The 12480-nt window shown below is 59.3% G+C and overlaps 1 non-coding gene across 1 annotated transcript; it reads left to right on the plus strand.

Annotated features, from left to right (window-relative positions):
* The first annotated feature begins 8499 nt into the window (after positions 1-8499).
* Positions 8500-8618, plus strand: LOC131861242 (5S ribosomal RNA). The gene has a single exon (XR_009360317.1). It is a non-coding gene; the product is annotated as a 5S ribosomal RNA (ribosomal RNA).
* The last annotated feature ends 3862 nt before the right edge of the window (positions 8619-12480 follow it).

Here is a 12480-nt window from a genome sequence, read left to right on the forward strand (position 1 = left end):
GGAGCCTCACCGCATAGCAATCGGGGTGCGAGGCGAGGGATGCGGCGAGAAGGACCCAACGGCTAGACGGAAGAGGCTTCGGGTCCGCCTCGGAATGGTCCAAGCATCGGACGCGCTTGGGGCGACTACCAGTGACAACCCCTTATCCCGCGACGCGTCCGATACACAGATAGTTCCGAGGCGGCCGAGGAGCCTCACCGCATAGCAATCGGGGTGCGAGGCGAAGGATGCGGCGAGAAGGACCCAACGGCTAGACGGAAGAGGCTTCGGGTCCGCCTCGGAATGGTCTAAGCATCGGACGCGCTTGGGGCGACTACCAGTGACAACCCCTTATCCCGCGACGCGTCCGATACACAGATAGTTCCAAGGCGGCCGAGGAGCCTCACCGCATAGCAATCGGGGTGCGAGGCGAGGGATGCGGCGAGAAGGACCCAACGGCTAGACGGAAGAGGCTTCAGGGCCGCCTCGGAATGGTCCAAGCATCGAACGCGCTTGGGGCGACTACCAGTGACAACCCCTTATCCCGCGACGCGTCCGATACACAGATAGTTCCGAGGCGGCCGAGGAGCCTCACCGCATAGCAATCGGGGTGCGAGGCGAGGGATGCGGCGAGAAGGACCCAACGGCTAGACGGAAGAGGCTTCAGGGCCGCCTCGGAATGGTCCAAGCATCGGACGCGCTTGGGGCGACTACCAGTGACAACCCCTTATCCCGCGACGCGTCCGATACACAGATAGTTCCGAGGCGGCCGAGGAGCCTCACCGCATAGCAATCGGGGTGCGAGGCGAGGGATGCGGCGAGAAGGACCCAACGGCTAGACGGAAGAGGCTTCAGGGCCGCCTCGGAATGGTCCAAGCATCGGACGCGCTTGGGGCGACTACCAATGACAACCCCTTATCCCGCGACGCGTCCGATACACAGATAGTTCCGAGGCGGCCGAGGAGCCTCACCGCATAGCAATCGGGGTGCGAGGCGAGGGATGCGGCGAGAAGGACCCAACGGCTAGACGGAAGAGGCTTCAGGGCCGCCTCGGAATGGTCCAAGCATCGGACGCGCTTGGGGCGACTACCAGTGACAACCCCTTATCCCGCGACGCGTCCGATACACAGATAGTTCCGAGGCGGCCGAGGAGCCTCACCGCATAGCAATCGGGGTGCGAGGCGAGGGATGCGGCGAGAAGGACCCAACGGCTAGACGGAAGAGGCTTCAGGGCCGCCTCGGAATGGTCCAAGCATCGGACGCGCTTGGGGCGACTACCGTTGCCAACCCCTTATCCCGCGATGCGTCTGATACACAGATAGTTCCGAGGCGGCCGAGGAGCCTCACCGCATAGCAATCGGGTTGCGAGGCAGATTATTGGGAAGGGAACCCCCTGGGATGCGGCTCAAGCAGTGCCCAAAGGGACTGGAATGCGGAATCACATCGAGAGACCCAAATGCTATACGAGGGCTCAAATCGAATTATCGATTTGGCCACGACATGGACGCATCGGAACGACTACCTTTGCCGAACCACTCGCAATTGCATCCATACCGAAACCAATAGACATTTCCGTTAGAGCCCTCGCATAGCATTCGGGAATCTCGCATGCCCCTCTAAATCGACCAATGCTGGCGCTCAATGAAAATCCGAGCGCTACCACCGTTCGAGCGCCAGCATTGGTCGAGTTAGAGGGGCACGGGGGAGAATGCTCCAGTCAACACCTCCCCTATATAAGTTATTTGTCCGATTCTCGCACAACCGTAGTCTGCCTCGTCGAATCAAACAACGGTCCCAGATTCCGACTTCCGTTCCGTAGAGACCCAAAAGCTAGATGGAGGCTCGCAAGAAAGAGAGTCGGCGCATAGCAATCGGGTTTCTCGAACGTTTAGGGACCGAGCTCACTTGCGGATAGGGCAAAATCCGCCAAGCAACCCAAAAGCTAGACGGGGGCTCGAATCGAATCGCCTAGGCGGCCACAACAACGACGTGTTGGATCGACTACCAGTGCCAAACCATTCAGCAAGACTAGTCTGTGTCGAGGCCGGATAGAGATTCTCAGAGAGCGCCCGCATAGCATTTAGGAGACCTGCCGCGTCCCTCACACTCGACAAATGGTGGTGCACGTTTATAAATCCGAGCGATCCCAACCCTTTCAAGCACCAACATCGGTCGAGATAGAGGGGCACGGAGGGGGCTGCGTGAGACAACACAGTCCCCTATATAAGTTATTTGTCCGATTCTCACACATCCGAAGAATGGTCATCAAATCGGACAACAGCCCAAACTTCCGACTTCCGTCCCAGAAAGCCCAAGAGCTATCTAAAACGTTCATGGCCGGAACTCGATCGCGGCTATACCAGTCCGCCAAGCAACCCAAAAGCTAGACTGGAGCTCTAGTCGAATCACCTCTGTGGCCATTGCAAGGACGTGTTGGAGCGACTACCATTGCCGAACCATTCCGCAGGTCGAGTCCATACCAAGGCCGCATAGAGATTCACGATGAGCTCCTGCATAGCAATCAGGAGACTTGCCGTGTCCATCACAATCGATAAATCCTGGTGCAAGATTTTTGCATCCGAGCGCTCCAACCAGTCGAGCACCAGCATCAATCGACATAAACGGGCACGGGGGGAGGATGCTCGAGAACACTACCTCCCCTATATAAGTTATTTGTCCGATTCTCAAGCAGCCGAAGTCTGGTCATCGAATCGGGTCAAAGACCACAACTTCCGACTTTACCCACAATGCAAGTCATCGAATCGAACATCGGCCCCCGAGTCGGACTCCATGCGTATGTCAGGTCATCGGACCCAAATTCCGCCTTCCTGCGCATGGCGGGCCATCAATATCAACTCGGTCATCGGACCCAAACTCCGCCTTTTTGCGTATGGCACGCCTTCAAATCGGTCATCGGACCCAAATTCCGCCTTCCTGTGCATGGCGGGCCATCAACATCAACTCGGTCATCGGACCCAAATTCCGCCTTTCTGCGCATGGCACGCCATCAACTCGGTCATCGGACCCAAATTCCGCCTTCCTGCGCATGGCAGGTCATCGGACACAAATTCAGACCTCGCCAATATGCCTACGTATCGAATCGGTCATCGGACCCAACTTCCGACTTCATCCATACTGTAGGGTCTTTGAGGTTGGCGCGGTGCGCTCAACCCAGGGAGTCGACCCATCGAAGCATACACCTCCCCTATATAAGCTATTTGTCCGATTCCCACACCTGTGTAGTTTGCACCTCTGACCAGGACATCGACCCCAACTTCCGAACTCGACTGCAACGACGACACCAGCGCCTTGGTGCGCACCTTGCGACGCACAGTCCCAACATTCGCCTTCCTGCACATGGCAGGTCATCGGACCCAAATTCCGACCTCGCGAGTATGCCTACATATCGAATCGGTCATCGGACCCAACTTCCGACTTCATCCATACCGTAGGGTCTTTGAGGTTGGCGCGGTGCGCTCAACCCGGGGAGTCGACCCAACGAAGCATACACCTCCCCTATATAAGCTATTTGTCCGATTCCCACACCTGTGTAGTTTGCACCTCCGATCAAGACATCGACCCCAACTTCCGAACTCGCCTCCAACGACCGAACCAGCGCCTTGGTGCGCACCTTGCAACGCACAGTGCCAACATTCGCCTTCCTGCACGTGGCAGGTCATCGGACCCAAATTCCGACCTCGCGAGTATGCCTACATATCGAATCGGTCATCGGACCCAACTTCCGACTTCATCCATACCGTAGGGTCTTTGAGGTTGGCGCGGTGCGCTCAACCCGGGGAGTCGACCCAACGAAGCATACACCTCCCCTATATAAGCTATTTGTCCGATTCCCACACCTGTGTAGCTTGCACCTCCGATCAGGACATCGACCCCAACTTCCGAACTCGACTAAAAAGACCGCACCAGCGCCTTGGTGTGCACCTTGCAACGCACAGTGTCAACATTCGCCTTCCTGCACATGGCAGGTCATCGGACCCAAATTCCGACCTCATGAGCATACCTACTAATCGAATTGGTCATCGGACCCAACTTCCGACTTCATCCATACCGTAGGGTCTTTGAGGTTGGCGCGGTGCGCTCAACCTGGGGAGTCGACCCATCGAAGCATACACCTCCCCTATATAAGCTATTTGTCCGATTCCGACACCTGTGTAGTTTGCACCTCCGCTCAGGACATCGACCCCAACTTCCGAACTCGCCTGCAACGACCGAACCAGCGCCTTGGTGCGCACCAAAAGTGCGCACTTTTGGAGGGCACTTTTGTGCGCTCCAAAGGTGCGCACTTTTGGAGGGCACTTTTCTGCGCTCCAAAGGTGCGCACTTTTGGAGGGCACTTTTTGGAGGGCACTTTTCTGCGCTCCAAAGGTGCGCACTTTTGGAGGGCACTTTTTGGAGGGCACTTTTCTGCGCTCCAAAGGTGCGCACTTTTGGAGGGCACTTTTTGGAGGGCACTTTTCTGCGCTCCAAAGGTGCGCACTTTTGGAGGGCACTTTTTGGAGGGCACTTTTCTGCGCTCCAAAGGTGCACACTTTTGGAGGGCACTTTTCTGCGCTCCAAAGGTGCGCACTTTTGGAGGGCACTTTTTGGAGGGCACTTTTCTGCGCTCCAAAGGTGCGCACTTTTGGAGGGCACTTTTTGGAGGGCACTTTTCTGCGCTCCAAAGGTGCGCACTTTTGGAGGGCACTTTTTGGAGGGCACTTTTCTGCGCTCCAAAGGTGCGCACTTTTGGAGGGCACTTTTGTGCACTCCAAAGGTGCGCACTTTTGGAGGGCACTTTTCCTGTGCTCCAAAGGTGCACACCTAGGTGAGCACCTTCGACCACACCTTGTAGCACACCAAACTCTGACTTTCGACTTCATCCGCAATGCAGGGTCTTTGAGGTTGGCGCAATGCGCACAACCAGGGGAGTCGACCCATCAAACCCAACACCTCCCCTATATAAGCTATTTGTCTGATTCTCATACATGCGTAGCCTGCAGGAGCAATTAGGACATCGACCCCAACTTTCGGCTTCTAAACGAAAACAAGGTCTTTGAGGTTGGTGTAATGCGAACAACTAGGGGAGTCAACCCATCAAACCCAACACCTCCCCTATATAAGCTATTTGTCTGATTCTCATACATGTGTAGTCTACAGGAGCAATTAGGACATCGACCCCAACTTTTGACTTCTTAACGAAAACAAGGTCTTTGAGGTTGACGTAATGCGCACAACCAGGGGAGTCGACCCATCAAACCCAACACCTCCCCTATATAAGCTATTTGTCCGATTCTCATACATGTGTAGCCTGCAGGAGCCATTAGGACATTGACCCCAACTTTTGACTTCTTAACGAAAACAAGGTCTTTGAGGTTGGCGTAATGCGCACAACCAAGGGAGTTGACCCATCAAACCCAACACCTCCCCTATATAAGCTATTTGTCTGATTCTCATACATGTGTAGCCTGCAACAACGATTAGGACATCCACCCCAACTTCTGAATTCGTCTGCGTTGACCGCACCAAAGGTGCACGCCTTGGTGCTCACCAAAATCCGACTTCCGACTTCTTCTGCTATGCGGGGTCTTTGAGGTTGGCGCAGTGCGCACAACCAGGGGAGTCAACCCACCGAATGCAACACCTCCCCTATATAAGCTATTTGTCTGATTCTCATACATGCGTAGACTGCAGCAATGATTAGGACATCCACCCCAACTTTTGACTTCTTAAACAAGACAGGGTCTTTGAAGTTGGTGCAGTGCACACAACCAGGGGAGTCGACCCATCAAACGCAACACCTCCCCTATATAAAGCTATTTGTCCGATTCTCATACGTGTAGTCTGCAGCAGCGATTAGGACATCGACCCCAACTTCCGAATTCGTTTGCATTGACCGCACCAAAGGTGCACGCCTTGGTGTGCACCCTGGAGTGCACTTTGGTGCTCACCTCGGTGCACACTTTGGTGTGCACCTCGGTGTGCACCAAAGGTGCGCACCTTGGAGCGCACCAAAGGTGTACACTTTGGAGCGCACCACATAGGGTCTTTGAGAGGTTGGCGCAGTGCGCACACCAAGGTGGGTGTTGAGGTGCGTGCCGAGGTGGGTGGGTGCTAGGGTGCGCTCCATGGTGGGTGCCAGGGTGGGTGCGTGCTAGGGTGGATTCCAAAGAGGGTCATAGGGTGGGTGCCAAGGTGGGTTGGTGATATAGTGGGTTCAAAGGTGGGTACTAGGGTGGGTTCCAAGGTGGGTCACAAGTTGGGTGCCAGGATGCGTGGGTGTTAGGTTGGGTGCCAAGGTGGGCTCCTGCGTGGGTGGGTGCTAGGGTGGGTTTCAAGGTGGACGCGAGGGCGGGTGCCAAGGTGGGTAACAAGTTGGGTGTTAGGATGGGTGAGTGCTAGAGTGGGTGCCAAGGTGGGTGGGTGCTAAGGTGGATGCCAAGGTGGTTCACAGGGTGGGTGGGTTCTAGGGTGAGTTCCAAGGTGGGTCACAGGTTCAGTGCTAGGGTGGGTGTCAAGGCGGGTGTCGAGGTGCCTGGGTGCTAGGGTGTGGATGCCAATGTGGGTCATAGGGTGGGTACTAGGGTGGGCTGCAATGTGGGTGCCAAGGTGGGTAACATGCTCGGTGGGTTCTAAATTGGGTGCCAGGGTGGGTGTGCACCCACCTTGCCCGAGGTGGGTGCCAAGGTGCCAGTGTGGGTGGGTGCTAAGGTGGATGCCAAGGTGGGTGAGAAGGTGGGTGATAGGTTGAGTGGTAGGATGGGTGGGTGCCAAGATGGGTCACAGGGTGGGTGCAAGGGTGGGTAGGTGCTAGGGTTGGTGTCAGGGTGGGTGGGTGCTAGGTTGGGTTCCAAGGTGGGTGCGAGGGTGAGTGTCAAGGTGGGTCACAGGTTAGGTGCTAGGATGGGTGAGTGCTAGGGTGCAAAGGTGCCAGGGTGGGTGCTAGGATGGGTCGATGCTAGGGTGAGTGGCAAGGTGGGTCCACAAGTGTCAAGGTGGGTGCCGAGGTGGGTGCCAAGTCGGCGACTGCTATGGTGGATGCCAAGGTGGGTCACGGGGTGGGTGCCAAGTTGCTAGGTTGGGTTCCAAGGTGGGTGCCAACGTGGGTGCTAGGGTGCGTGGGTTAAAGGGTGTGTCACAACGTGGGTGCCAGGATGGGTGCGCACCCACACTGGCCAAGACGGGTGCGGGTGCAAGGTTGGGTTCCAAGCCCGGTCACAGGCTGGGTGCTAGGATGGGTGGGTGCCAAGGTGGGCACCAGGGTGGGTGCACCCACCCTGGCCAAGGTGGGTCACGGGGTGGGTCCTAGGGTGGGTAACGGGGTGGGTACTAAGGTGCGTGCCAAGGTGGGTCATAGGGTGGGTGCCAAGGTGGGCACCAGGGTGGGTGTGCACCAACCCTAGCCAGGGTAGGTCACGGGGTGGTTGTCGGGGTGGGCGTCAAGGAGCCAAGGTGGGTGGCAAGTAGCCAAGTTGCGTGCCAAGGTGGGTGTCGGGGTGGGTGCCAAGGATCCAAGGTGGGTGCCAAGGAACCAAGGTGGGTGTCTGGGTGGGTGCCGAGGTGGGAGCCAGGGTGGGTCCCAAGGTGAGTGCAAAGGTGGGTGCCAGGGTCAAGGTGAGTGCCAATGTGGGTTCCAAGGTGCCAGGGTCAGGGTGAGTGCCAATGTGGGTTCAAAGGTGCTAAGTTGGGTGCGAGGTTGGGTGCGAGGGTGGGTGGGTGCCAAGGTGTGCTAGGTGGAAGCCCGGGTGGGTCGGCATCCCATGGGTGTCGAGTTGGGTGCCTGATGGGTGCTTCTTGTCAAGTTTTAGTCGTCGGGACTCATTTCGAGCCTTAGAGGTCGTTTCTTGTCCGGTTGCCCTGTCTTCGACCTGGGAACCCAATTTTGGTCCTCGGGTCCCATTTTTTTTTGTCTCGCATCCCACTTTTGGCCTGTGGCCTTTTCGGGGTCGATTCTCGTTTTGGGCATCAGAGCATGTTTCTTCTCCTAAAACCCAATATTTGTTTATTAAGTCTCGGAACACATTTTTGTTCTCGTGGACCCATCATGGGTCTTGGAACGCATTTGTGGTCCTTGGGTCCCATTTTGCATCCCGAAACTTGTGTTTTGGTGCTTGATCCCTATTTTGGGTGCCCACCTTGCACCAAGTGCGCACCCGGGGCAAACCGAGCGCCTTGGTGCACCGGGGCAAGATCGAGCGTGCACCCGAGGCGCCCCGAACATGCACCAAGGTGCACTCGGCCCACATGTGAGCGCAGGTCGTTGCGCCCGAGGTGGTGTGTGGGCACCGCGTTGCAGACGGGACACTGCACGCACACGACGCCCCCTCCAGGTGCACGCACGTAGGCCGGGCCGGGTGCACACCCGACGCCCTAGCAAGGTGCGCGCACCCGGGCAGGGCTCACACTTGGCGAACGGGGCGCACTTCGCGAGGGAGGGTGTGCACCTCGACGGGGGTGGGTGGCCGGGGTGGATTCGCACGTGGGTCGCGGTTTGCTAAGTACACACTGCGACAAGCTCATAACGGGTGCGATCATACCAGCGTTAGTGCACCGGATCCCATCAGAACTCCGCAGTTAAGCGCGCTTGGGCCGGAGTAGTACTGGGATGGGTGACCTCCCGGGAAGTCCCGGTGTTGCACCCTTTTTTAGTTTTTCGCCGGGCGTCGCAATGCTATTTGAATAAACCTTTTGCCCGTTTGCGTTCTCGTCGGGGCCGGGCCGGGCCGGGGTGCGCTGCCCGCACTACCGCGCGCGCGGGGGCGACACCGAGCGCGCACCCGAGGCGCCCCGAGCACACAGGCCACGGTGCAACCCGGGCGTTGTGCGCGCACCCCGGTGCGCCCGAGGTGCTGCGCGCGCACCCAGGTGAAATCGGTGTGCACCTCGGCCAGTGCGCGCTCGGTCGAGTCGCGCACGTTGGCCAAGGTGCACGGTGATGTTTCTTACTCTAAGGTTCCGCACCAGACGCCCGGGACAGGTGAGCGAAGCTGGGCGGGGCCGGGTGCGCGGCCGGGGCAGGTGCACGCAGCTGGAGAGAGCTTTGGAGCACACTTCGGAGCGCACCAATGATGCGCTCCATTCAAAAGTTTCCTGAAAAGGCAAAAAAAGTTGAGATTATAGAATTTCCCACTTGAGAGATTGTAAAAAAAAAAAATTTAAAATGAAGGAAACGCGGGTGCCAAGGTGTGCGCAGCCCAGCCAAGGTGTGCGCACCAAGGCGCCCACCCTGGCGAAGGTGCACGCAAGGTGCGCACCCGAGGCAAACCGGACAATTAACCCAACTTTCGACTTCGCGCGCACCTTGGAGCGCACTTCGGAGCGCTCCTTGGTGCGCACCAATCTTGGGCACCTCGGAGTGCACCATGGCGCCCACCAAGGTGCGCACCCGGGGCAAACCGAGCTCCGACTTCGTGCGCACCTTGGAGCGCACGAAAGGTGCGCACCATGGCGCCCACCAAGGTGCGCAGCCCAGCCAAGGCGTGCGCATCAAGGTGCGCACCCTGGCGAAGGTGCGCACCCGGGGCAAACCGAGCTCCGACTTCGTGCGCACCTTGGAGCGCACAAAAGGTGCGCAACCCAGCCAAGGTGTGCGCACCCCGGTCAAACCGAGCTCCGAATCATGCGCACCAGAGGTGCACGCCATCGTGCGCACCTTGGAGCACACTTCGGAGCCCTCCTTGGTGCGCGCCGATGTTGCGCACCTCGGAGCGCACCCGGGGAAAACAATGCAATTAACCCGACTTTCGACTTCGTGGGCACCTCGGAGCGCTCTCGGGTTCGCACCTCGGAGCACACCGAGGTGCGCACCTTTGATGCGCTGCCTTCACCAATTTCCAGAAAAGGCAAGAAAACATTGAGAAGGTGTGCGCACCGAGGTGCCCACCCTGGCGAAGGTGCACGCGAGGTGCGCACCCGGGGCAAACCGGGCTCCGACTTCGTGCACGCCGCACCTTGGAGCACACTTCGGAGCGCTCCTTGGTGCGCACCAGGGCGCGCAACCCAGCCGAGGTGCCCACCCCGGCGAAGGTGCACGCGAGGTGCGCACCCGGGGCAAACCGGGCTCCGACTTCGTGCACGCCATGGTGCCCACCGCGGCGAAGGTGCACGCGAGGTGCGCACCCGGGGCAAACCGGGCTCCGACTTCGTGCACGCCGCACCTTGGAGCACACTTCGGAGCGCTCCTTGGTGCGCACCATGGTGCCCACCAGGGCGCGCAACCCCGCCGAAGGTGCACGCGAGGTGCGCACCCGGGGCAAACCGGGCTCCGACTTCGTGCACGCCGCACCTTGGAGCACACTTCGGAGCGCTCCTTGGTGCGCACCATGGTGCCCACCAGGGCGCGCAACCCCGCCGAAGGTGCACGCGAGGTGCGCACCCGGGGCAAACCGGGCTCCGACTTCGTGCACGCCATGGTGCGCACCGCGGCGAAGGTGCGCACCCGGGGCAAACCGGGCTCCGACTTCGTGCACGCCGCACCTTGGAGCACACTTCGGAGCGCTCCTTGGTGCGCACCAGGGCGCGCAACCCAGCCGAGGTGCCCACCCCGGCGAAGGTGCACGCGAGGTGCGTACCCGGGGCAAACCGGGCTCCGACTTCGTGCACGCCGCACCTTGGAGCACACTTCGGAGCGCTCCTTGGTGCGCACCATGGTGCCCACCAGGCCGCGCAACCCAGCCAAGGTGTGCGCACCAAGGTGCACGCGAGGTGCGCACCCGGGGCAAACCGGGGTCCGACTTCGTGCACGCCGCACCTTGGAGCACACATCGGGGCGCTCCCGGGTTCGCACCGGCGTTGCGCACCGTGGTGGGCACCTCGGAGCACACCAAGGTGGGCAGCGAGGTGCGCACCTTTGATGCGATGCCTTCACTAATTTCCATAAAAGGCAAAAAAAAAACGAGATTTTAAAATTTCCGTTTTGAAAGATAGTGAGAAAAAGGGAATGCTGGTGCCATCTTGAGCCCGCCCTGGTGCGCAGCCCAGCCAAGGTGTGCGCACCAAGGTGCCCACCCTGGCGAAGGTGCGCGCCCGGGCAATTAACCCAACTTCCAACTTCGCGCGCGCCAGGGTGGGAGCGCACCCAACAACCGGGCCTGGGAAGAGCCAATGCGAGAAACCCCACCAAACGCTCTGACAAAAAAAGAGGGGGCGCTCCAGTAACCCCGCTTCGGAGCGCACCCTGGGCAAACCCAGCCAAGGTGCCCACCCCGGCCAAGGTGCAGGCGAGGTGCGCACCCGGGGCAAACCGGGCTCCGACAACGTGCACGCCGCACCTTGGAGCACACTTCGTAGCGCTCCCGGGTGCGCACCTCAGAGCACACCAAGGTGGGCAGCGAGGTGCGCACCTTTGATGCGCTGCCTTCACTAATTTCCAGAAAAGGCAAAAAAAAAAGGAGATTTTAAAATTTCCGTTTTGAAAGATAGTGAAAAAAACGGAACGCGCGTGCCATCTTGAGCCCGCCCTGGTGCGCAGCCCAGGTAAGGTGCCCACCCTGGCAAAGGTGCGCACCCGGGCAATTAACCCTACTTCCGACTTCGTGCGCGCCAGGGTGGCAACCGGGCCTCGGAAGAGCCAATGCGAGAAACCCCACCAAACGCTCCGACAAAAAAAGAGGCGGCGCTCCAATAACCCCGCTTCGGAGCGCAGCCGGGGCAAACCCAGCCAAGGTGCCCACCCCGACGAAGGTGCACGCGAGGTGCGCACCCGGGGCAAACCGGGCTCCGACAACGTGCACGCAGCACCTTGGAGCACACTTCGAAGCACTCCCGGGTGCCCACCGGCGTTGCGCACCGTGGTGGGCAGCGAGGTGCGCACCTTTGATGCGCTGCCTTCACTAATTTCCAGAAAAAGGCAAAAAAAAATGAGATTTTAAAATTTCCGTTTTGAAAGATAGTGAAAAAAAAGGAACGCGGGTGCCATCTTGAGCCCGCCCTGGTGCGCAGCCCAGGCAAGGCATGCGCACCAAGGTGCCCACCCGAGGTGCACACCCGGGGCAAACCGGGCTCCGACTTCGTGCAGGCCGCACCTTGGAGCACACTTCGGAGCGCTCCTTGGTGCGCACCATGGTGCCCACCAGGGCGCGCAACCCAGCCAAGGTCTGCACACCAAGGTGCCCACCCCGGCGAAGGTGCACGCGAGGTGCGCACCCGGGGCAAACCGGGCTCCGACTTCGTGCACGCCATGGTGCCCACCGCGGCGAAGGTGCACGCGAGGTGCGCACCCGGGGCAAACCGGGCTCCGACTTCGTGCACGCCGCACCTTGGAGCACACTTCGGAGCGCTCCTTGGTGCGCACCATGGTGCCCACCAGGGCGCGCAACCCAGCCAAGGTGTGCGCACCAAGGTGCACGCGAGGTGCGCACCCGGGGCAAACCGGGGTCCGACTTCGTGCACGCCGCACCTTGGAGCACACATCGGAGCGCTCCCAGGTTCGCACCAGCGTTGCGCACCTTTGATGCGCTGCCTTCACTAATTTCCAGAAAAGGCAAAAAAAAACGAGATTTTAAA

Source organism: Cryptomeria japonica, unplaced genomic scaffold (assembly GCF_030272615.1).
Source record: "Cryptomeria japonica unplaced genomic scaffold, Sugi_1.0 HiC_scaffold_24, whole genome shotgun sequence".
NCBI lineage: Eukaryota > Viridiplantae > Streptophyta > Pinopsida > Cupressales > Cupressaceae > Cryptomeria > Cryptomeria japonica.